This window comes from Schistocerca piceifrons, chromosome 1 (genome assembly GCF_021461385.2).
Source record: "Schistocerca piceifrons isolate TAMUIC-IGC-003096 chromosome 1, iqSchPice1.1, whole genome shotgun sequence".
NCBI classification, from domain to species: Eukaryota; Metazoa; Arthropoda; class Insecta; order Orthoptera; family Acrididae; genus Schistocerca; species Schistocerca piceifrons.
The window spans coordinates 18,078,052-18,099,771 of record NC_060138.1 but is presented as its reverse complement, the minus strand read 5'-3'; the positions used below and the strand labels follow the sequence as shown (position 1 = coordinate 18,099,771).

Sequence of the window (21,720 nt, the reverse complement as noted above, 5' to 3'; positions counted from 1 at the left end):
AGGTGGTTTGGGGATTTCATAGGGATGAACTAACAGGTTACGAAGGTTAAGTGGACGGCGGAAAGACACTCTTGGTGGAGTGGGGAGGATTTCATGAAGGATGGATCTCATTTCAGGGCAGGATTTGAGGAAGTCGTATCCCTGCTGGAGAGCCACATTCAGAGTCTGGTCCAGTCCCGGAAAGTATCCTGTCACAAGTGGGGCACTTTTGTGGTTCTTCTGTGGGGGATTCTGGGTTTGAGGGGACGAGGAAGTGGCTCTGGTTATTTGCTTCTGTACCAGGTCGGGAGGGTAGTTGCGGGATGCGAAAGCTGTTTTCAGGTTGTTGGTGTAATGATTCAGGGATTCCGGACTGGAGCAGATTCGTTTGCCACGAAGACCTAGGCTGTAGGGAAGGGACCGTTTGATGTGGAATGGGTGGCAGCTGTCATAATGGAGGTACTGTTGCTTGTTGGTGGGTTTGATGTGGACGGACGTGTGAAGTTGGCCATTGGACAGGTGGAGGTCAACGTCAAGGAAAGTGGCATGGGATTTGGAGTAGGACCAGGTGAAACTGATGGAACCAAAGGAGTTGAGGTTGGAGAGGAAATTCTGGAGTTCTTCTTCACTGTGAGTCCAGATCATGAAGATGTCATCAATAAATCTGTACCAAACTTTGGGTTGGCAGACTTGGGTAACCAAGAAGGCTTCCTCTAAGCGACCCATGAATAGGTTGGCGTACGAGGGGGCCATCCTGGTGCCCATGGGTGTTCCCTTTAATTGTTGGTATGTCTGGCCCTCAAAAGTGAAGAAGTTGTGGGTCAGGATGAAGCTGGCTAAGGTGATGAGGAAAGAGGTTTTAGGTAGGGTGGCAGGTGATCGGTGTGAAAGGAAATGCTCCATCGCAGCGAGGCCCTGGACGTGCGGAATATTTGTGTATAAGGACGTGGCATCAATGGTTACAAGGATGGTTTCCGGGGGTAACAGATTGGGTAAGGATTCCAGGCGTTCAAGGAAGTGGTTGGTGTCCTTGATGAAGGATGGGAGACTGCATGTAATGGGTTGAAGGTGTTGATCTACGTAGGCAGAGATACGTTCTGTGGGGGCTTGGTAACCAGCTACAATGGGGCGGCCGGGATGATTGGGTTTGTGGATTTTAGGAAGAAGGTAGAAGGTAGGGGTGCGGGGTGTCGGTGGGGTCAGGAGGTTGATGGAGTCAGGTGAAAGATTTTGCAGGGGGCCTAAGGTTCTGAGGATTCCTTGAAGCTCCGCCTGGACATCGGGAATGGGGTTACCTTGGCAAACTTTGTATGTGGTGTTGTCTGAAAGCTGACGCAGTCCCTCAGCCACATACTCCCGACGATCAAGTACCACGGTCGTGGAACCCTTGTCCGCCGGAAGAATGACGATGGATCGGTCAGCCTTCAGATCACGGATAGCCTGGGCTTCAGCAGTGGTGATGTTGGGTGTAGGATTAAGGTTTTTTAAGAAGGATTGAGATGCAAGGCTGGAAGTCAGAAATTCCTGGAAGGTTTGGAGAGGGTGATTTTGAGGAAGAGGAGGTGGGTCCCGCTGTGACGGAGGACGGAACTGTTCCAGGCAGGGTTCAATTTGGATGGTGTCTTGAGGAGTCGGATCATTAGGAGTAGGATTAGGATCATTTTTCTTCGTGGCAAAGTGATACTTCCAGCAGAGAGTACGAGTGTAGGACAGTAAATCTTTGACGAGGGCTGTTTGGTTGAATCTGGGAGTGGGGCTGAAGGTGAGGCCTTTGGATAGGACAGAGGTTTCGGATTGGGAGAGAGGTTTGGAGGAAAGGTTAACTACTGAATTAGGGTGTTGTGGTTCCAGATTGTGTTGATCGGAATTTTGAGGTTTTGGAGGGAGTGGAGCTGGAAGTGGGAGATTGAGTAGATGGGAGAGACTGGGTTTGTGTGCAATGAGAGGAGGTTGAGGTTTGCTGGAAAGGTTGTGAAGGGTGAGTGAGTTGCCTTTCCGGAGGTGGGAAACCAGGAGATTGGATAGTTTTTTGATGTGGAGGGTGGCATGCTGTTCTAATTTACGGTTGGCCTGTAGGAGGATGCTCTGAACAGCCGGTGTGGATGTGGGAGAGGAAAGATTAAGGACTTTTATTAAGGATAGGAGTAGACGGGTGTGTTCATTGGCTGAGTTGATGTGTAGGTGAAGGATTAGGTGGGTGAGGGCAATGGATTGTTCAGTTTGGAACTGGTATAGGGACTGATGGAAGGAAGGGTTGCAGCCAGAGATGGGAACTTTGAGTGTGAGGCCTTTGGGGGTATACTCACTCACTCACTCACTCACTCACTCTCTCTTCTTTCCCACTGGAAAGACAAATACTTTTTTTTTGTCTTTGTTCTACAGCGCGGTTTTGCACTTACAATCATTCACAGTGCTGGGAGCATCTTATATTAATGAGCTAGGCCCAACACAGCACACTTAACAACTTTTTTCTTTACTGTTGCCTCTGTGTATCTCATAGCGAAGTCCAAAGCTGTGGGTATAACCGGTTGGCATCGTCATTGCTGTATTGCACAATAATGCCTTTATCAGTGAAATATACTTCTCCTCGTACTGTAACCCTTTTTTAACATGTATACACCACTGCTCCACTCCACACGACATCGTCTCAGCACTGTCTTTTATAATAATTAACAAAAATTAGTGCACTGTGTACTTGGGCCTCGCCAGCTCTCGTGCGAGCCGTCTGCTGCCGTGACCCACCTCGACTTGACTCTGATCATTGTTCTTTTTCTTGCCTGCCGCCTATGCTGTTCCATCCGCGTAACCTTGGGGTGGGGGGAGAAAATCCCCTTGTCGTTATTGTAAAATTACTGGTTAATTTACTTATAGTATATTTACTTTTATCTATTTTTTTTCCATCGGTACAGCTTAATCATTATTTTTATTCATTTACTTATTATATATTTTCCTTACACACTATTTATATTTTCAAAGGGGGAGTACCGTCCCCAGGTAAGGCTAGCAGTACTGTTTCTCTTTTAAGACACTATGTGCCTCTCACTGGCTGTCTCCATTCCCTGCTGCCCTCTCTTGACTTTATTTTATGTTAATACTACCGCTTAGCGTCACCTTTTTGCTGCTAGATGGCTCGTGCTGGCTGCCTCCAGCTATCGTATTGTAGTGTCACAAACTCCACATCCGAGGACTGGAATTTCTTGCCCATTGTAGGCAGACAAAACAGAAGTAGGCTGCTGTAGCGGTGGGCTACCAATTCTGGCATAAGTGACATTTTTTTATCAGGGAACCAGAAGCACCAATGTCCAGTTGCAACTTAGTTGTCATTTGTTCCACTTTTAAATGAACAAAAAAACTGTTTACCTACCAGCTTATTGCAGTGGAAGCTCTCTGAAATGTGGAAGTTCTCAGTTTGGCTCGTGGCTGAGTGAGTGGTACGGCCCGTGCTGCCTACCCTCGTTGACAGCACGGTTGCGGTTGCTATGCGCTCGCACGATGGTTGCTGTTGCTGTTGCCTTTGCCTAGCTTGCTGTGTAAACACATTGTTTGAATGTGACTTTTAAATCAGTGATCAAAGCAACTAGCATTACAGCATGGACAGTTATTTTGATCATGCCTCAAAAACCATTGAGTAATCATTTTGTCCCAGAGTTTTGTAACATACTCTGTGTGCTATGAGACTGAATGTTTTTACTTCTAGTGTTGTTACTGTTTGTCTGAGCTCTATTCTGAACATGAGACTGAGTGTCTGGTGGATTAAAAACAAAAGAAATATATGGAACCTCAAAATCAACCTCTATTGAGTCCACAATTGTTTGTGTTTCTGCCACAAACAGTACTGTTCTTAAATCCATGTCAGGCAGTTTCAGAATTGCAACATAAATGCACACATCATATACATTCTGCATAATGGCGTCATACAACATTATGTCACTATAGTTAATTCCACAGGAACATTTGAATTTGTAATGTCCGGTGAGACCTCCGAGTTCCGCTATCCACTGTTTGACGGTCTGAGCAGGCTGCCGCTTCAGACAAAAAAATTTAAAACGTGCAGCTGCTACATGGATCGGGCTGTCAAAATATTTGTCTAGCAATTCAACAAGGTCTACTTACTGACTTTCTTGGGAACACTTTCTCCACAAAGTTTAAAACAGAGGTGATACATTGCGTGGCCAAACGGCAGACAAAAAATAAGCATTGTGTTCTATACCTGTTATTTTGTAGGTGATAAAGTGTACCTCTAATTGCACCCTTCAGTCTGACCATTCTTTCTCTCAGCTGTGTTACGGGAGAAATTTTGGAGCCACTATCGGTGGCAGTGCCACTTGTTTGTCGAGTAAGGATGTCAGGTGTCCAGACATTCTATCTGCTGCACTTGAAATTGTGCATTTTCAGTTATAGACATTTACTGTGGCAGCTAAGACACGGTGATATGAAATAGTATATACACTAATAGAACTAACTAGAAGCAGGGCAACAAAATTTAGAAAAAGACACGTGCGACAGGCAGGTAGTACGCACGGAATACGAACTAGTTAACCACCGATCATCATCGCCATTTGTTGTGATGAGGCAAAACTACTTTCATCCAGCCAGAACTGTGGGTTCTTTGATTGCTCTGGGTCAAGGCTCATCATATATTAGAATACATGAAATATTAGTTCACTGTATCACGTAAATGAATAAAAGACTTTCTTAATTTTGACACATGTCTTTGCCATACATTCGGTCGATAAGCTACAACTGTTATTGACGATTGAAGCATCACTTGATGCAGAGATTAACAAACTGTTCTTGTGCAGTACAATGTTCCACATTTAAATGAACAAGTTCATCACATACTTTAACTGTCATGTCGGTCCTATACTGTGATACTGATTGCTGTAGCTGAGGTCTTTAATTGGGCAGATCTCTTGCTAGCTCAACAATGTATTGACCACACTGTGCGTATGCTGCTATGCTGTGAGGGGAGGTGTGGTCTTCCAGAGCTGCTCACATAGGCCGTGATGGACTGCAGCCAGCAAGCCATCACTGATGCCTGTAGTATCGATTTACATTGCCAACGTTTGGTGTGGAACAGCCCTGCCCTGCTGCTGAACTGACTGTTAGTGCCCCATCTGCAGCTTCTGCTCCATTAGATGATTACTCATATTGTAACAACGTCACTACTGGTCACTTGACCTATTCACTGAATTTTCATAATTTTTCTTAGCAGGTCATTTCAAACGCTTCTGTTCTCTTCATCTCTGAACTGTGTATTGTTCACATTTCATTTCCTAACAAGGCTACACTCCATATAAGTACCTTCAGAAAAAGGCTTTCTATCACTTAAATTTATCTTAAATTTTAACAAATTATCTTTTTCATAAATGCTTTTTATGCTATCATAAGAGTGTATTTTGAATCCGCTAAACTTCAGCCACCAAAGTCATTTTGCTGCCCAAAGAGCAAAATTAATCTATTACTTTTAGTGACTCATTTCATAATCCAATTCTTTCAGCATCACCTGATTTAATTTGCTTCCACTCAGTTTCCCTAGATTTACTTTTGTTGCTGTTTATCTTTGGACCTCTTTTAAAGACACTGTCCATTCCATTCAATTGCTCTTCCAAGTTCTTTGCTTTTTCTGACAGAAGTCAATGTCATTGGCAGACCTCAAAGCTTTTTCTTCTCCTGGAACTTTCCAACTTTGTCCCTGATTTCCTTTCGTGCTTGCCTAATGTACAGAATGGACAAAAATAGGGGTAGGCTACAACTTTGTCTCACTACCTTCTCATACACTGCCTCCCTTTCATGTTTTTCAGCTCTTGTAACTAAAGCCTTGTTTCTGTACAAGTTGTAAATAAACTCCTGCTCCCTGTATTTTATTCCTGCTAGTTTCAGAAATCCAAAAAGTGTGTTCCTCTTAACAGTGTCAAATGCTTTCTCTAACTCTACAAATAATATAAACATAGGTTTGTATATCTTCCAATGTAAACTGTAGGTGTAGGATTGTCTCATATTCCTGCATCTACATACATACTCTGCAGGCCACCATATAGGGTGTGGTGGAGGGTACCCTTTACCACAACTAGCCATTTCCTTTTATATTCTACTTGCAGATAGAGTGAGGGAATAATGAATGTCTATGTAATTCCATATGAGCCCTAGTTTCTCGTATCTTATCTTTGTGGTCTCTATGTGAAATGTATGTTGGGAGCAGTATGATCGTTCTGTAGTCAGCTTCAAATGCCAGTTCTCTAAAATTTCTGAGAATGTTCCTCAAAATGAATCTCTTTTTTCTTCCAGGGATTCCCACTTGAGCTCCTGAAGCATATCTGTAACATTTGCATGCTTATTGAACCTACCGGTACCAAATGCTTCGATGTCTTCTTTTAACTCGACCTGTTGCAGATACCAAACTCTCGAGCAGTACTCGAGAATAGGTCACACTAGTGTTCTATGTAGTCTCCTTTATAGGTGAACCATACTTTCCTAAAATTCTCCCATAAAACTGAAGTCGACCATTTGCCTTCCCTACTGCAATCCCCAAATGCTGTTCCATTTCATATCACTTCGAAATGTTACACCCAGATTTAAACAGTGTGACTGTGTCAGGCAGGACACTAGTAATGTTGTATATGAACATTACAGTTTTGTTTTTCTTACTCATTCGTATTAATTTACATTTCTCTACATTAAGATCCAGCTGCCATTCATCTCACCAGCCACAAATTTTGTCAAGGTCACCTTGTATCAACCTACCATATCTTCAACACCTTCTGGTTTCAGTTCTCTGAGACTGAAGACCTGTGTGAAAGATATGTGTGTGTGTGTGTGTGTGTGTGTGTGTGTGTGTGTGTGTGTTTGTGTGTGTGTGTGTATGTATCTACTGCTGACAAAGACCTTAATGGCCGAAAGCTATAATTGTGTGAATCTTTTTGTTGTATGGCGACTCAGCATCTCCGCTATATGGTGAGTAGAAACATTCCTTCTCTGGTTTGCTTGTTTTTCAGTGCCCTTCTTGCACTATAATATCTACCTTCTGATCTTCGCTTACTTCCTTTTCCTTTTTTATTATATTGACATCAAATTCATTTTTGTTCTATAGTTCTACTATACATGCATCAAAAAAGTTTTGCATCACCTTCGTCCCAAGAGTTCTGGAACCTGTACAGAAAATTGGAATAGAGATCAACATAAACATCATTTCTGGCCTTTTTATTGCTCATGAAAACCACACATTGCATGTGGTACCACCATAGAGTGAGATCTTCAGAGGTGGTGGTCCAGATTTCTCTAATACCCAATAGCACATCCTCTTGCATTGATGCATTCATGTATTTGTTGTGGCATACTATACACAAGTTCATCAAGGCACTGCTGGTCCAGATTGTCCAACTCCTCAATGGCGATTTGGCATAGATCCCTCACAGTGGTTGGTGGGTCACATCATACTTAGACAGCCCTTTTCAATCTCTCCCAGGCATGTTTGATAGGGTTCATGTCTGGAGAACATGCTGGCCACTCTAGTTGAGCAATGTTGTTATCCTGAAGGAAGTCATTCACAAGATGTCCATGATGGGGGCACAAATTGTTGTCCATGAAGACGATTGCCTTGCCAATATGCTGCCGATATGGTTGCATTATCAGTTGGAGGACGGCATTCATGTATCGTACAGCCATTACGGCGCCTTTCATGACTACCAGCAATGTATGTTGGTCTCACATAATGCCACCCCAAAACAGCAGGGAACCTCCAGCTTTCTGCACTCACTGGACAGTGTGTTTAAGGCATTCATCAGCCTGACCAAGTTGCCTCCAAACATGCCTCCAACGATTGTCTGGTTGAAGGCATATGCGACACTCATTGGTGAAGAAGTTGAAGCCAATCCTGAGCAGTCCATTCGACATGTTGTTGGCCCCATCTGTACCACACTGCATGGTGTCGTGGTTGCTAAGATGGACCTTGCCATGGACGCTGGGAGTGAAGTTGAGCATCATGCAACCTATTGCACACAGTTTGAGTCATAACACGACATCCTGTGGCTGCACAAAAAGCATTATTCAACATGGTGGTGTTGCTGTCAGGGTTCCTCAGCCATAATCTGTAGGTAGGGGTCATTCACTGCAGTAGTAGCCCTTGGGCGGCCTGAGCGAGGCATGCCATCAACAGTTCCTCTCTCTCTGTATCTCCTCAATGTCTGAACATCACTTTGGTTCGCTCCGAGATGTCTGGACATTTCCCTTGTTGGGAGCCCTTCCTGGCACGAAGTAACAATGCGGAGGCAATCAAACCGCGGTATTGACTATCTAGGCATAGTTGGACTACAGGCAACATGAGCTGTGTACCTCCTTCCTGGTGGAATGACTGGAACTGATTGGCTGTCGGACCCGCTCCGTCTAACAGGCGTTCTCATGCATGGTTGTTTACATCTTTGGGCCAGTTTAGTGACATCTCTGAACAGTCAAAGGAATAGAAGTGAGGAGAGAGACAAACGTTTTGTGGCATAGTATGCAGGGACTAGAATTCCAACAGCCTCAGCATCAGGAGGTTGTGGGGCAGGGAGGTGGCGGAAAAAGGAGCCAAAGAGGAGATGAGAGGGGAAAGATGGGCAGGTGCACTGGGATAGGGCGGCAAACAAAGAGGGTGGGAGGTGATAGAACAGACGGGGGGGGGGGGGGGGGGGGGAACTGTTGGGCAGAGAGTGTGGGGACAGTATGTTATTGTAGGTTCAGGCCAGGATTCTTACGGGAGCAGTGAATGTTTTGTGGTTAGAACACCCATCTGTGCTGTTCAGAAAAGCTCGTGTTGGAGGGGAGGATTCAGATGGATCTTGGTCACAATTTAGCAGTGGCCATTAATCCTGGTGGACAGCTGGTTGATAGTCATACCAATATAAAAAGCTGTGCAAAGAATGCAACAGAGCTGGTAAATGACATGGCTGCTTGCACAGGTGGCGTAGACCCTGATAGTGTAGGATAAACCTACGACAGGACTGGAACAGGTAATGCTAGAATGGTGGATTGTGAAGGTTTTGCACCTGAGTCTTTCACACGGATATGGTCCTTGTGGCAAGGGGTTGGTATTTGTAGTGGCATAGGGTTGCACTAAGATGTTGTGGAGGTTGAGTAGACAATGGAACACCAGTTTAGGGGTGGGGTGGGAAGGATCACGGGTAGGTTGTCCCTCATTTCAGGGCAAGATGATATGTAATCAAAGCTATGGTGAAGGATGTGGTTCATTTTTTCCAGTCTGGGGTGGTACTGGGTGACAAAGGGGCACTCCTTTATGGCTAGTTCTAGAGGATGATGTGAGCATTGGAGATGTGAGGGGAAATGACACAGGAGATCTGTTTGTGGACAAAGTCTGGGGGATAGTATCTGCCGTGAAGGCCTTGATGAGACCCTCAGTACACTGAGCAAGGGAGTTCTTGTCAGTGCAGATACACTGTCCCTAGGTGGCCAGGCTGTACGGGAGGGAGTTTTTGGTGTGAAAGGGATGACAGCTGTCAAATTGCAGGTACTGTTGGTGGGTTTAATGTGGACAGACGTGAGGGTGGAGCCATTAGAGAGGAGGAGGTCAACATAATGGAAGATGGCACGCTAGGTTGAGGAGGAACAAGTGAAAGGGATGGGAGAGAAAGTGTTGAGGCTGTGAAGGAATGAAGATAGAATGTCTTCGCCCTGAGTCGAGAGCATGAAGATATCATCAATGAACCTGAACCAGCCCAAGGATTGGGTGTTTCGGGAGACTAGGAAGGGCTCTTCTAAATAGTCCATAACCAGGTTGGCATAGGAGGATGCCATGCAGGGGACCACAGCTCTGCTGCAGATTTGTTGGTATTCCTTCCCTTCGAAGGAGAAGTAGTTGTTTGATAGGAGAAAATAAGTAAATTGTATGAGGAACAAGGTAGTGGGTTTGAAGTTTCAAGGATTTTGGGGAAGGTAGTGTTCAATAGAGGTAAGACTATGGGCATGAGAGATGTTTGTGTATAGAGAGATGGTATCAACTGTGATGAGTAGGGATCCAAGAGATAAAGAGGTGGCGATGGTGGAGAGTCACTGAAGGAGGTAATTGGTGTCTTTCACATGGGATGCTAGATTATGAGATTATGAGCAATTGGTTGGAGGTGTAGGTCAATGAGAACAGAAATTCTTTGGTGGGGTCACAATAACAGGCAATAATGGGGTGTCCAAGATAACTGGCGTTCTGGATTTTGAGGAGCATGTGGAAGGGAGACGTGTGAGGTGTCATATGGGTGATGAGGGAAATGGGCTCATAGGAGAGATTCTTGGAAGGGCCTAAGGCTTTAAGCAGGGGGTTGGGTTGGGTTGTTTGGGGGAGGAGACCAAACAGTGAGGTCATCAGTCTCATCGGATTATGGAAGGATGGGGAAGGAAATGGGGAAGGAAGTCAGCCGTGCCCTTTCAAAGGAACCCTCCTGGCATTTGCCTGGAGCAATTCTTACGGAAAACCTAAACCAAGATGACCGGACGCGGAATTGAACCGTCGTCCTCCCGAATGCAAGTCCAGTGTGCTAACCACTGCGCCATCTTCCTTGGTCTATAAGCAGGGATTGGAGGTTTTGTTGGATTTTTGAGATGGGGTCATTCTGGCAGAGTTTATAGGTGGAGGAGTCAGATGACTGGTGGAGCCCTTCTGTCAAGTAGTCACTGCAATTCATAACAACATTGATAGCACCTTGTCTGCAGTTAGAATGATTAGTCAGGATTTATTTCAAGGTTGTGTATGGCTATTCTACTGAAAGGTGCAACAGTATCGAAGGAAATTGACGGAGATCCGAAATGTGAAATAATTTGGGTGAAGGTCACGGTTAAAGCAGGCTCAGACATGGTAATTGGATGTCTTTATCGGCCCCCTGGCTCAGCAGCTGTTGTGGCTGAGCACCTGAAGGATAATTTGGAAAATATTTCGAGTAGATTTCCCCACCGTGTTATAGTTCTGGGTGGAGATTTTAATTTGCCGGATATAGACTGGGAGACTCAAACGTTCATGACGGGTGGCAGGGACAAAGAATCCAGTGAAATTTTTTTAAGTGCTTAATCTGAAAACTACCTTGAGCAGTTAAACAGAGAACCGACTCGTGGCAATAACATATTAGACATTCTGGTGACAAACAGACCTGAACTATTTGGAACAGTTAACGCAGAACAGGGAATCAGCGATCATAAAGCGGTTACTGCATGGATGATTTCAGCCGTAAATAGAAATATTAAAAAAGGTAGGAAGATCTTTCTGTTTAGCAAAAGTGACAAAAAGCAGATTACAGAGTACCTGACGCCTCAACACAAAAGTTTTGTCTCAAGTACAAATAGTGTTGAGGATCAGTGGACAAAGTTCAAAACCATCGTACAGTATGCGTTAGATGAGTATGTGCCAAGCAAGATCGTAAGAGATGGAAAAGAGCCACCGTGGTACAACAACCGAGTTAGAAAACTGCTGCGGAAGCAAAGGGAACTTCACAGCAAACATAAACATAGCCAAAGCCTTGCAGACAAACAAAAATTACGCGAAGCGAAATGTAATTTGAAGAGGGCCATGCGAGAGGCATTCAGTGAATTCGAAAGTAAAGTTCTATGTACTGACTTGGCAGAAAATCCTAAGAAATTCTGGTCTTATGTCAAAGCGGTAGGTGGATCAAAACAAAATGTCCAGACACTCTGTGACCAAAATGGTACTGAAACAGAGGATGACAGACTAAAGGCCGAAATACTAAATGTCTTTTTCCAAAGCTGTTTCACAGAGGAAGACTGCACTGTAGTTCCTTCTCTAGATTGTTGAACAGATGACAAAATGGTAGATATCGAAATAGACGACAGAGGGATACAGAAACAATTAAAATCGCTCAAAAGAGGAAAGGCCGCTGGACCTGATGGGATACCAGTTCTATTTTACACAGAGTATGCGAAGGAACTTGCCCCCCTTCTTGCAGTGGTGTATTGTAGGTCTCTAGAAGAGCGTAGTGTTCCAAAGGATTGGAAAAGGGCACAGGTCATCCCCGTTTTCAAGAAGGGATGTCGAACAGATGTGCAGAAGTATAGACCTATATCTCTAACGTCGATCAGTTGTAGAATTTTGGAACACGTATTATGTTCGAGTATAATGACTTTCCTGGAGACTAGAAGTCTACTCTGTAGGAATCAGCATGGGTTTCGAAAAAGACGGTCGTGTGAAACCCAGCTCGCGCTATTCGTCCACAAGACTCAGAGGGCCATAGACACGGGTTCACAGGTAGATGCCGTGTTTCTTGACTTCCGCAAGGCGTTCGATACAGATCCCCACAGTCGTTTAATGAACAAAGTAAGAGCATATGGACTATCAGACCAATTGTGTGATTGGATTGAGGAGTTCCTAGATAACAGAACAGAGCATGTCATTCTCAATGGAGAGAAGTCTCCCGAAGTAAGAGTGATTTCAGGTGTGCCACAGGGGAGTGTCATGGGACCGTTGCTGTTCACAATATACATAAATGACCTGGTGGATGACATCGGAAGTTCACTGAGGCTTTTTGCAGATGATGCTGTGCTGTATCGAGAGGTTGTAACAATGGAAAATTGTACTGAAATGCAGGAGGATCTGCAGCAAATTGACGCATGGTGCAGGGAATGGCAATTGAATCTCAATGTAGACAAGTGTAATGTGCTGTGAATACACAGAAAGATAGATCCCTTATCATTTAGCTACAAAATAGCAGGTCAGCAACTGGAAGCAGTTAATTCCATAAATTATCTGGGAGTACGCATTAGGAGTGATTTAAAATGGAATGATCATATAAAGTTGATCGTTGGTAAAGCAGATGCCAGACTGAGATTCACTGGAAGAATCCTGAGGAAATGCAATCCGAAAACAAAGGAAGTAGGTTACAGTATGCTTGTTTGCCCACTGCTTGAATACTGTTCAGCGGTGTGGGATCCGTACCAGATAGGGTTGATAGAAGAGATAGAGAAGATCCAACGGAGAGCAGCGCGCTTCGTTACAGGATCATTTAGTAATCGCGGAAGCGTTACGGAGATGATAGATAAACTCCAGTGGAAGACTCTGCAGGAGAGACGCTCTGTAGCTCGGTACGGGCTTTTGTTGAAGTTTTGAGAACATACCTTCACCAAAGAGTCCAGCAGTATATTGCTCCCTCCTACGTATATCTCGCGAAGAGACCATTAGGATAAAATCAGAGAGATTAGAGCCCACACAGAAGCATACAGACAATCCTTCTTTCCACGAACAATACGAGACTGGAATAGAAGGGAGAACCGATAGAGGTACTCAGGGTACCCTCCGCCACACACCGTCAGGTGGCTTGCGGAGTATGGATGTAGATGTAGATGTAGATGTAGATGTAGAAGGTTGGTGTTATGAGGAAGGAATCTGGGAAAGGATGGAGGTAAGGAGTTCTTAGAAAGTAACCAGTGGGTGGTTAGGTGGGAGGGGGAGAATCATAGTTGGATGGTGCTACGAACAGTGTCAGCATTCAGTGTTGGAATTATGTTGGTTTTGGTTGGAGGGATTGGAGGCAAACAAGTGCTTCCATTGCAGGGATCGGGAGGAGGAGAGTAGGTCTTTGACAAGTCCAGCATGGTAAATTTGGGAGTTGGGCTGAAGGTGAGGCCTTCAGATAGGACTGAAACTTCTATTGAACTGAGGGTTTTGGGGGAAAGGTTAAAAACACTGTTACAAGAATGTTTTGGCTCTGGATTTGGTGGAGAGTTGGTAGGGAGCTTTGGATGCTATGCCTGTTAGCATTCTAGTCCCTGCTCTCTCCACCAGGCAGTGTTTGTCTCTGCCCCCACCTATACACTATCCCTTCCCGTTTCCTGTCCCTCCAGACTGCTGCTTGGATCCCATGTGATAGTTACATTCTGGTCCAAACTGCTGGAGTTGGTGATCACGTGTGCATGAGGTGTGCTTGTTTGTGTGTAGGAATGGTGTATGTGTATCTTTTGCTGATGAAGACTGTGGCTGATAGCTTTGTGTAAGTGACTTTTAACTGTGCCTATTTGCAACTCAATGAGTCTTTGTTATAGTAAGTAGCAATCTATGCTTTCCTGTATTGTTGATATTCCTACCTGGAGTTTCTATGGTTTGATTTTGCCAAACGACTTTTCTTCCAGCCTACAGCCTGTCATGTTTCCCTTTGCTACTCTTTTCTCTCTTTGCTAATGCATTACTCCTCTCAGTGTCTGTTCTTTCTCTTCTTAAGTGTGTTTATTTGCTACCTTCCAAACTGCATCTACTTCCGAACCACACTTTATCAACGACTGCCTGCGCACAACATAGGCTTCATGACCATGCAGATGGTTGTTGCAGCACCTGACACCCCACATTGTTTCCTATGATAGTTATATTTATTCCTAATGATCCCACTTAATGTGTCATCATGACATACTTTAGCATGTTATTTTCCATCCCTGTCCATGTTACATGAACTTGTGATATATGACTCAACCACCCCCCTGCCCCTCTCTTCCCTTATTGCAGCACACACACACTCCTGTACCTCTCACAACCATCAGCATCTATTTTGCCCATTTAGCCATCATTCCATCTTCCATACACCATTCCTGTGACAAAGGACCCCTGCTCCATCTTTCTGCACCAGTTCAGAAAAGTGTTCTTTCCCTGGCTAAAACAGAGTCCGACGTCCTATTTCTCAAATGCTACCTAAACTAGGGAATCCCCCCAAATGGCCCAACCATAAAGATTTCTTCGGCTGGATCCCACCCCTTCTTTCACAACGATCTACACCTTTTCGGATTCTGCCAATCCATGGGCCTCACAAACCTGGTATCGCAAGGACAAATCTCCATACCACAGGCATCCCAGAACCACCTCTCCTCCCTCCACAAGATATTACTACTGTGCATCCACATCTACATGGATACTCTGCAAATCACATTTAAGTGCCTGGCAGAGGGTTCATCGAACCACCTTCACAATTCTCAATTATTCCAATCTCGTACAGTGCGTGGAAAGAACAAACACCTATATCTTTCCGTACAACCTCTGATTTCCCTTATTTTATTTCCCTATGTACGTCAGTGTCAACAAAATATTTTCAGTTTCAGAGGAGAAAGTTGGTGATTGGAATTTCGTGAAAAGATCCCATCGAAATGAAAAACGCCTTTGTTTTAATGGTGTCCAGCCCAAATCCCGTTTCATTTCAGTGACACTCTCTCCCATATTGCGCAAAAATACAAAACATGCTGCCCTTCTTTGAACTTTTTAGATGTACTCAGTCAATCCTATCTGGTAAGGATCCCTGACTGTGCAGCAGTATTCTAAAAGATGACAGACAAGTGTAGTGTAGGCATACTTCTTAGTAGATCTGTTACATTTACTAAGTGTCCTGCCAATGAAACACAGTCTTTGGTTAGCTTTTCCCACAACATTTTCTGTGTTCCTTCCTATTTAAGTTGTTTGTAATTTTAATTCCTAGGTATTAAGTTGAATTTATGGCCTTTAGATTTGTCTGATTTATCATGTAACCGAAGTTTAACAAATTCCTTTTAGCACTCATGTGGATGACCTCACACTTTTCATTATTTAGGGTCAGCTGCCAATTTTTACACCATTCAGATATGTTTTCTAAACCATTTTGCAGTTTGTTTTGACCTTCTGATGACTTTATTAGTCAATAAACGCCAGTGTCATCTGCAAACAAAGACGGCTGCTCAGATTGTCTCCCAGATCGTTTATATAGATAAGGAACAGCAAAGGGCCTATAACACTACCTTGGGGAACACCAGAAATCACTTCTGTTTTACTCAATGACTTTCCGTCAATTACTATGAACTACCTCTCTGACAGGAAATAACAAATCTAGCCATATAACTGAGATGATATTCCATAAGTACACAATTTCAATATGAGCCGCTTGTGTGGTACAGTGTCAAAAGCCTTCCAGAAATTCAGAAATACGGAATCAATCTGAAATCCCTTGTTAATAGCACCCAACACTTCATGTGAATAAAGAGCTAGTTGTGTTTCACAGGAACATCTTTTCTATACCCATGTTGACTGTGTGTCAATACACAGTTTTCTTTGAGGTAGTTCATAAGGTTCGAACACAATGTATGTTCTAAAATCCTGCTACATATCGATTTTAACGATATGGGCCTATAATTTAGTGGATTACTCCTAGTACGTTTCTTGAATACTGATGTGACCTGTGCAACTGTGCAGTCTTTGGGTATGGATCTTCCATCGAGCGAATGGTTGTATATGGTTGTTAAGTATGGAGCTGTTGCATCAGCATACTCTGAAATAAATCTAATTGGAATACCGCCTGGACCAGAAGTCTTGCTTTTATTAAGTGATTTAAGTTGCTTCATTACTCCAAGTTATCTACTGCTACGTTACTCATGTTGGCAGCAATTCTTGATTCAAATTATGGAATATTTACTTTGTTTTCTTTTGTGAAGCCATTTTGGAAGGCTGTGTTTAGTAAGCCTGCTTTGGCAGCACTGTCTTTGATAGTATCTCCATTGGCATTGCACAGGGAAGCATTGACTGTTTCTTGCCAGTAACATACTTCACATACGACCAGAATCTCTTTGGATTTTCTGTCAGGTTTTGAGACAAAGTTTCATTGTGGAAACTATTTTAAGCATATTGCATTGCTGTTCGCGAAAAATTTCAAGCGTCTGTAAAACATCGCCAGTCTTGGAGATTTTGTGTCTGTTTAAATTTAGCATGTTTGTTTCGTTGTTTCTGCAACAGTATTCTAACCCGTTCTGTGTACCAAGGAGGATCAGCTCCATCGTTTGTTGATTTATTTGGTATAAATCTCTCAGTTGCTGCAGATACTATTTCTTTGAATTCAAGCCTCATCTGGTCTACACTTATATTATTAATTTGGAAGGAGTGGAGATTGTCAAGTGAATTTTTATCTGATTTTTTGAATTTTTGGAGGATTTGGGAGTTACAATATTCAGTCTTGGTACGACAACCCTATGTTCACTAATCCCTGTATCCGTTTTGATGCTCATTATTAACTCAGGATTATTTGTTGCTAAGAGGTCAAGTGTGTTTTCACAACTGTTTACTATTCGCATGGGCTCATGAACTAACTGCTCGAAATAATTACCGAGTGAGCTGGTGCAGTGGTTACCACACTGGACTCGCATTTGGGAGGACAAGGTTTGAATCTTGCATCCAGCCATCCTGATTTAGGTTTTCTGTGATATACCTAAATCGCTCCAGGCAAATGCTGGGATGGTTCCTTTGAAAGGGCACAGCCAACTTCATCCTTCCCTAATCCAAAGAGACCGATGACCTTGCTGTCTGGTCTCCTCCCCCAACCTTTGAAATAATTTTCAGAGATTTTTGGATGATGATTTATGCATACCTCTGGAATTAAACATGTATTTTCACCAAGATATCGAGGGTAAATTAAAGTCACCACCAACTATAATCATATGAGTTGGGTATGTGTTTGAAATCCAACTCAAGTTTTCTTGGAACCTTTCAGCAACTGTATCATCTGAATTGTCTGAATTGGGAGGTTGGTAAACGGGCCCAATTATTATTACATTCCAGTTGCCAACAATGACAGCCCACACTAACTCACAGGAACTATATACTTCAATTTCGCGGCAAGATAAACTATGTCTAACAGAAACAAAGACGCTACTGCCAACCGTGTTTAGCCTATCCTTTCGGAACACCATTAGGTTCTTCGCCAAAATTTCGGCTGAGCTTATCTCTGGCTTTAGCCAGCTTTCAGTGCCCTGTAAAAATTAGAGCATCAGTGCTTTCTATTATCGCCTGGAGCTCTGGTACTTTCACAACACAGCTATGACAATTTACAATTGTTATACCAATGGTTCCTGTATCTGCATTCTTCCTGTGTGCAATCCCTGCTCCATACATCGCATCTCTGAAATTGAATGCCTTGTTCTCGATCACCTGAAGGAACATTCCTGATATCACCTCCATAAATTATTCAGCCTACTGACAGTTTAGTGTCACTTGGGGGCACCACTATCAAACCTCTGTTCTACCCATAGTGTTCCTCCTTGTACACCCCTCATAGCACCTAAACCCTGCCTCACTGACCTTTTCAACATGCCACATTCCCCAAAGCTCGCTACCTACTCTCCACCAAATCCAGAGCCAAAATATTCCCGTAACAGTGTTGTTAACCTTTCCACCAAAACTATCAGCTTCACAGAAGTTTCAGTCCTATCTAAAGGTATCACCCAAATTTACCATGCTCAACTTGTCATAGACCTTCTCTCCTTTTCCCAGTTCCTGCAGTGGAAGAAATTTTTGCAACCAATCCTTCCAACCAATATCAACATAATTCTAACATTAAACCCTGCCTCTTCCAGTGATCCAACTGCGATCCTCCCCTCCTCTCCCCCCCCCCTTCCATCCCTAACCACCAATTCCTTGCCTCCATCTCAGCCTCACCATCCATCCCCAGGTTACTTCCTCCATACACCAACCTTTCAGTAAAAGAAAGAATAGCCATACACAGTCTCGAAACAAATCCTAACCTAATCAACTTACCTGCAGACAAAGTTGTTATGAATCACAGTGATTATCTGGCATAAGGCCTCTGCCAATTATCTGAATCCTCTACCTATAAACTCTGCCAGAGTGATCCAATCTCAGAAGTCCAACAAAATCTCCAATCCCTGCTTAAATCCTTAGGTCCTTCTCAGGATCTCTCCCTTGAATCCATTTCTCTCCTCACCCCTATCACACCCCATGCACCCACCTTCTACACACTCCACAAAATCCACAAACCCAACAATCCTGGATGCCCCACGGTGGCTGATTATTGTGGTCCACTGAAAGAATTTCGGCCCTCATTGACAAATACCTCCAACCAATTGCCCGTAATATTGTCTCCTGTGTGAAAGACACCAACCACCTCCTTCAATGAGTCTCCACAATCATTTACCTGCTGAATCCATACTCATCACTGTTGATGCCACTTCCCTATACACCAAAATCTCTCATGCTCATGATCTTACTGCTATCGAATGCTACCTTTCTAACATCCATCAGTCACCAGACGATCTACTTCATTCCTCATACACCTTACTAATTTTATCCTAACCCACAACTACTTCTCCTTTGAAGGGAAGATGTACAAAAAAATCTGAAGCATAGCCATGGGCACCTGCATGATACCTTCGTATGCCAATCTGTTTATGGGCCATCTAGAAGAGACCTTCCTAGTCTCCCAAAACGCCAAAGCCCTAGTCTGTTTCAGGTACATTGAGGATACCGTCACGATCTCGATTCAGGGCCAAGACGTCCATCTTCATTTCTTCACCACCTCAACACCTTCTCTCCCATCCACTTCATCTGGTGCTCTCAACCCAGCATGTCACCCTCCTAAAACATCAACCTCCTCCTCTCTGATGACTCCATCCTCACCTCTACTCCCATCAGATCCCCAACCACCAACAGTACCTGCTTTTCAACATCTGTCATCTCTTTCACACCAAAAACTCCCTCTTATACAGCCTTGTCACCCCGGGACAGTGTATCTGCAGCGACAAGAACTCTGAGGGCCTCATCGAGGCCTTCACAGACAGGCACTATACCCCAGACCTAGTCCACAGATAGACTTCCATGCCAATTCCCCTCATGCCCGCAATCCTCCGACCACCCCCAATAACTAGCCACAAAGGAGCGCTCCCTGTGTCACTCAGTACCATCACGGACTGGATCAATTGAACCACATCTTTCAGCAGGGCTTTGATTATCTACCGTCATGGCCTGAAATGATGGGTATCCTACCCGTGACCCTTTCCACTCCTCCTAAAGTTGTGTTCCATCACCCACTCAATCTCCACAACATCCTAGTCGATCCCTATGCTATTCTCAGCGCCAACCCCTTGCAACAAGGATCATATCCCTGTGGAAGATGAGGGGGTGCAAAACATGTCCAATCCACTCATCCAGCACTTCCTCATACGAGGTGCATTCAAGTTCTAAGGCCTCTGATTTTTTTTCTAATTAACTACTCACCCGAAATCGATGGAACTGGCGTTACTTCTCGATGTAATCGCCCTGCAGACGTACACATTTTTCACAACGCTGACGCCATGATTCCGTGGCAGCGGCGAAGGCTTCTTTAGGAGTCTGTTTTGACCACTGGAAAATCGCTGAGGCAATAGCAGCACGGCTGGTGAATGTGCGGCCACGGAGAGTGTCTTTCATTGCTGGAAAAAGCCAAAAGTCACTAGGAGCCAGGTCAGGTGAGTAGGGAGCATGAGGAATCACTTCAAAGTTGTTATCACGAAGAAACTGTTGCGTAACGTTAGCTAGATATGCGGGTGCGTTGTCTTGGTGAAACAGCACACGCGCAGCCCTTCCCAGACGTTTTTGTTGCAGTGCAGGAAGGAATTTGTTCTTAAAAACATTTTCGTAGGATGCACCTGTTACCGTAGTGCCCTTTGGAACGCAGTGGGTAAGGATTACGCCCTCGCTGTCCCAGAACATGGACATCATCATTTTTTCAGCACTGGCGGTTACCCGAAATTTTTTTGGTGGCAGTGAATCTGTGTGCTTCCATTGAGCTGACTGGCGCTTTGTTTCTGGATTGAAAAATGGCATCCACGTCTCATCCATTGTCACAACCGATGAAAAGAAAGTTCCATTCATGCTGTCATTGCGCGTGAACATTGCTTGGCAACATGTCACACGGGCAGCCATGTGGTCGTCCGTCAGCATTCGTGGCATCCACCTGGATGACACTTTTTGCATTTTCAGGCTGTCATGCAGGATTGTGTGCACATAACCCACAGAAATGCCAACTCTGGAAGTGATCTGTTCAGCAGTCATTCAGTGATCCCCCAAAACAATTCTCTCCGTTTTCTCGATCATGTCGTCAGACCGGCTTGTGCGAGCCTGAGGTTGTTTCAGTTTGTTGTCACACGATGTTCTGCCTTCATTAAACTGTCGCTCCCACGAACGCACTTTTGACACATCCATAACTCCATCGCCACATGTCTCCTTCAACTGTCGATGAATTTCGATTGGTTTCACACCACGCAAATTCAGAAAACGAATGATTGCACGCTGTTCAAGTAAGGAAAATGTCGCCATTTTAAGTATTTAAAACAGTTCTCATTCTCGCCGCTGGCGGTAAAATTCCATCTGCCATACGGTGCTGCCATCTCTGGGACATATTGACAATGAACGCAGCCTCATTTTAAAACAATGCGAATGTTTCTATCTCTTTCCAATCCGGAGAAAAAAAATCGGAGGCCTTAGAACTTGAACGCACCTCGTACAGTCCTGTCACACATTTTTCTTACCCCATAATGGGCAAGCCACCTGTGAAAGCAGCCATGTCATTTGTCAGCTCTGCTGCAATCTTTGCACAGCTTTTTATATAGGCATGACTATCAACCAGCTATCCACCAGGATGAATGGCCACTGCCTGGTGGCACAAATGCAACTGAAAATAAAATGCTTGATGTCAATGGCTGCTCCACTACCCGAGTCATCTGGATCCTCCCCTCCACAACCTGTTTTTCTGAACAGCACAGATGGGAGTTATCCTTACAACATATTCACTGCTCCTGTATTTATCCTAGCCTCAGCCTACCGTAACATACTGTCCCCACATCCTCCACCCAATAGTATCCACCCCCTTTGTCCTATCATCTCCTCATTATCATCTCCCACACTCTTTGTTTGCTGCCCTCTGCCAATTCAGCTGCCCGTCTTTCCCCTCTCTTCTCCTTCTTCACTCCTTCTTCCCCCACGTCTCT

General features: G+C 44.2%; 1 protein-coding gene across 1 annotated transcript in view; it reads left to right on the top strand.

The window, feature by feature from the left end:
- LOC124795332 (dynein axonemal light chain 1) overlaps positions 1–21,720 on the top strand; it is a 163,769-nt gene that overhangs the window by 39,420 nt on the left and 102,629 nt on the right. The gene's annotated exons all lie outside the window — the stretch shown is intronic.